The sequence below is a fragment of the Phyllobates terribilis genome, unplaced genomic scaffold (assembly GCF_046119375.1).
Source record: "Phyllobates terribilis strain yellow unplaced genomic scaffold, ASM4611937v1 Scaffold_12__6_contigs__length_324123572, whole genome shotgun sequence".
NCBI classification, from domain to species: Eukaryota; Metazoa; Chordata; class Amphibia; order Anura; family Dendrobatidae; genus Phyllobates; species Phyllobates terribilis.
The window spans coordinates 201,448,528-201,453,290 of NW_027362772.1; positions in this window are offsets into that span (position 1 = coordinate 201,448,528).

The window sequence follows — 4,763 nt, forward strand, 5'->3', positions numbered from 1 at the left end:
AACCCGAAGTCCTCCAGGAGCTGAAGGGATAGATTGCGAGCCGTCACCGCCTCCTCCTTTGAGGACGCCACAATTAAAAGGTCGTCCAGGTAGGGAAGAACCGTAACCCCCTGTCTTCGAAGGATCGCCATGAGAGGTGCCAGAATTTTTGTAAAAACTCTGGGCGCCGAGGCCAACCCGAATGGTAGGGCCACAAACTGGAAATGGTCCTGACCTATGGCAAAACGAAGGAAGCGTTGGTGGGCCCTTCCGACTGAACATGCAAATAAGCGTCGCGAATGTCGATTGACACCAAAAAGTCGTTCTGCGACAGGGCCGCCACAACCGAGCGAAGCGACTCCATGCGGAATTTGCGGGTGCGGACATGCCGATTCAATCTTTTGAGATCCAGAATGGGGCGAAATTTGTCCTCCTTTTTGGGGACCACAAAGAGGTTTGAATAAAACCCTCTTCCCCGGTCCTCCGGCGGAACCGGTACCACCACACCCTTCTGCAGAAGGGAATCGACCTCCTGCTGTAGAGCGGCAACTAGCTCGGGCTCTGACGGAAAGCGAGATCGGCAAAACCTGTCCGGGGGTCGAGAAAGAAACTCTATGAAGTAGCCTGCTGACACAACCCGCGTCACCCAGGCGTCCGAAACGCAGGACGCCCAAGTCGATTCGAATTGGAGCAGGCGACCCCCCACTCGAGAGCCCTCGAGTGAAAACCTGGCGTCAGTCCGCCTTAGCGGGCTTTTTGTCAGCTTCCCGCTTGTCTTGACGGAAGCTCTGTTTCCAGGGAGTGCGGGATTTCTGAGAAGCCTTTTTTCCTGAAAAAGAGGGACGACCCGATCCCCAAGAGGGCTGACCGGACCGTCCCCTGGACCGAAAGGGCCGCCGACTACTACCGGCACTAGGCCTGCCCGACGCAGAAGCCACAGTTCTTCGCTGTGGTAAGGCCGCTTCTTTTGCCTTTGCCTTGACAATCAGCTCCGTGAGGTCAGATCCAAATAACTGATCACCCTTGTAAGCTAAAGATAGCAAACCTTGCTTGGAAACCGCGTCCCCGGTCCACTGTCTGAGCCACAGTGCTCTTCTGACTGCCGCCGAGGATTGCGCCCTGGACAGCAGTGACGCGGTATCCAATCCTGCATCACTGCCATATCGGGCCGCATCCTCCAACAACTTGAAAAGCCCATCTACCTCGGATAGCGGGGATCCATCCTGCCACGCCGTCCGTAGATGGTCCAACCAGCTTAGGGAAGCTTTACAAGCACACATGGATCCTAGCACCGCTCGGAATCCATGACCCGCGGCCTCGTAGATGGATTTCACCGCCATCTCCGTTTTTCTGTCCAGCGGATCCTGCAGACTCGCCTTACCTTTAACAGGCAGTAATGAGGATTTGCTAAGCTGGGATAAAGGGACATCCACTTCAGGAGAAGGAATCCAATTATCAATCAACTCCGTGGAACACGGATACAGTGCCTCAAAAAAACCGTGTCCCCTGAAAACGTTTATCTGGACACAGGCGTTCCTTCTCCACTGCTCCATTAAGCTCATCCAGAGATGGTAATGCCAAGCGCGACCTATGCGACTCCTGAAACATCCGGGCTGACTTACCAGGACGTCTAGTTACCTCCTCCGGAAACTGTAACGCCTCCCTCATGGCTCCAATAAAAGCCTCTGCACGGCCCAAAAAAGAGGCAGAGTGCCCCTGCCGATCCTCCTTATCCGAATCGGACATCTCCCCATCTGAGCTTGAAGGGGAACCCTCCATAACAGAGATCTCCGAGTCGCTGCGCGGGGAGGGCAGCACCGGCCTGTGGCGCTTCCTGCCATGAGAGGATCTAGCTGACACCCAATAACCTAGAAGGTCAGACAGGCCATCAATAGAATGAGTGAGGGCCTCCATTTTGACCACTGCCCCATCACCGAAACCCCCGACCGCTGCGCTTGACGCCGTCGAGGACTCCTGCGTGTCAGACACGCGAGACTGATCCTGTAGCGGGCCTGGGAGACAGTCCGCACCTCCTGGACCCTGATCGGACATGCCCTCACACAGTATATGGCAGGTTAAACCTGTCAGTAAGTAGGACAGTGTGGTTTCTTAAAAGAAAGCTGAAGGGTTAAAGCTCTTAAAGAGAGAGCTACCCCAGCTGACCCCCAATTAAGGGATAACCGCCTAATAAGGGGTTAATGTCGCAGACTCCCCACAACCTCTGTGAAATGAAAAGGATGTGCGAGCCCCAGACAAAAAAAGGAACCTCTATATGAGGTAATAGCTGCAGGACAGCACAGTCTGCCACCTTATTGTGCCTCAGAAAAGTGCCCTGCGCTGAGGGGGTGAGGGGTTAAGCTTCTGCCCTGACAGGCAGAAGCGACTCACCCAGCTGGCCGCGGTGCAGTGTTCCTTCGGTCTGTCGGGAGGAGAGGAGAGTGAGGAGCCCGATGGAAGCCGTTCAGTAATGGCCGCCGCGCTGTGAGGAGAAACCGGAAGAGGAGGGGCAGGAGAAAGCGCGCGCTCGGAGCGCTTCCTGCCCGCGAAAGACCGGGAAGGCGCGAAGCCACGCCCCCCGCCGGCTTCAAAAAAAAGCGCGAGCGACTCCTCCGCTCCTGCCCCGCTTCCATGTCCTGCAGGCATCCACCTGCAGACAAAAAAACACAAGTCACCACATGAATACATGTAGCAGCAGCCGCTGAAGCACTCAAAACACATTAACATGCTGAGTACTCACCCAGCTGAGCGCCACAGGGACCCCCAGGGATTTGTGGCGCTGTGCCCAAGCTTCCCCCCAGGGCGGAGAACGCAGTGACCCCAGATGCGCGGTTTGCGTCCCCGCCAGGGAAGCATCCCTCATCCCCCGGGGCCGGCAGGGTTCTGCAGGGACCTCTCTCAAAGGGTAATGCAGATCCGCCAAGGGAGGGGTGGGGGTCCAGCAGCGCTGAGACCCCTGAGACCTCAAGACCACGGGGGTCCAAGTCTCTGTCCGATAAAAATAAAAAAATTTTCTGAGGAGCTGCTTCCAGCAGCGACCATCCTGTGACCTCAAATTTTAGACTGGAGAGCTGGAGTAGGAGGAGCCCAAGCTGGAGGGGCCGGACAACACTCTTTTTTAATCTGAGGTGAACTATCCTATGTGGGCTCCGCCTACCCACTAGTAATGACTGTGTCTCCCTTCCTTCCATCTGCTGCTGAAATACCGAGGCGAATAGCTAATTACTGGCCGAGTAACGAATAGCCCAAATACCGTACAATTCGTGTGAGTAATGAATAGTGCCGAATGTATTCGCTCATCACTAGTGATAGGTCTTACTCCGCAGTTTTCATGAAAGGTAAACCTCAGAAGCGAGGCAAGGCGTGGAATCCTGCACTGTCCAGCATCTGTAAGAAACACAAACCCGGCAAAGAGATGGACAATCGCTATACGTCTGACCATGACCGCGGAAGGCTCTGCACATTGTACCTTTGAAAACCGTAAAATTATATCCAAACATACTCGCTAGACAAATGCTGCGATAGCAATGAGAACAGTGTCCAAGCTGTGCAGCAGGCGGGGCGTCATATTTGGGGGGTGTGGAATGGAGGAGGAGTGCTTGTTGTTTTTGGACGAGCTGACATTTACATTGGCCTCATTTTGACTTAATTTTTATTCTAGTTAAAAATAAGAGGCTAGAAACAGCAATTCTGGGTTTTTTTCTTCACAGAATTTACTAGACGGCATAAATGACATGCTGACTTTGTTTTACTGCTTTATACATTTCTTACCATACTAATTTATAAGTAGTTGTGAGTATTTTCACATCGCCACAATAAATTTACTTTTTTCAAAAAATCATTTGTGTCGCTGTATTACATCAGCCATACTCCATTTTTTTCCCCCAATGAAGCTGGGTGGATGCTTGGCTTTTTTCACTTTCGCAGGGTGAGCTGTAGTTTCTAATGCTTCCATTCTGAGCATGTACATTTTTTGCAGAAGGGAGATGACCAAAAATAGCTTATTGTGGCATATTTTTTTTTTTTTTTACAAAGAATTTACGTACAAAATAAATTTGATAATTTTATTGTTGAGGTAGTGATATGTTTTCTTGCATTCTCTACCGGTACTAGTGAAATCTACAATTTAGAAAATAAATAAAATCTCTTTTTTTATTAAGTTTTAGTTGTACTTTATTTTGTCCTTTTGCTGTTGAGGTCATTCAGTGGTGTGAGCACAGATCTGATACACGGCAGTGCTTCTGTATTGCAGTAACTTGTACTCGTCAGTTTCACATTGGACAGCCAGCCTTTTAGACCCCGCTTCTCTTAGACCCTAATAGGCTTCAATAGACGGCTGACCCCAGAAGTTGTTGGGTTTCCGGCTGCTATGACAAGCATCGGCACCATGCAATCGAGATGGGTGCCAAAGAGGTACAGAGAGGCCTTTTCTCCCCATGGTCGGGTTAAACTGCTACGATCTAGCAAACAAAAACATGTTGTTTTGGGTATATAAGCTGTAAACGAAGTTGATAAAATATTGTGATGCAAAACATCTGGAATCCAGTTACAAAACTTCTTCCCAAATTAATTCTTTGTGACTTACAACAAACCAACAACAAATCCAAAAAGGAAGGAAAAAAAAAAGTCTCCTGGCCTCGCCTCTTTACTCAAAAATACCAAGATTCAGCACGTGTAACCTAGAAAACAAGGCATGTCAGACCGCGTAATGTTGGACAGGTTCTGTTATAGCCGACATAGCTTACATACTACACAATAATCACACTCATTCTCAGCTTTTTTTCTTT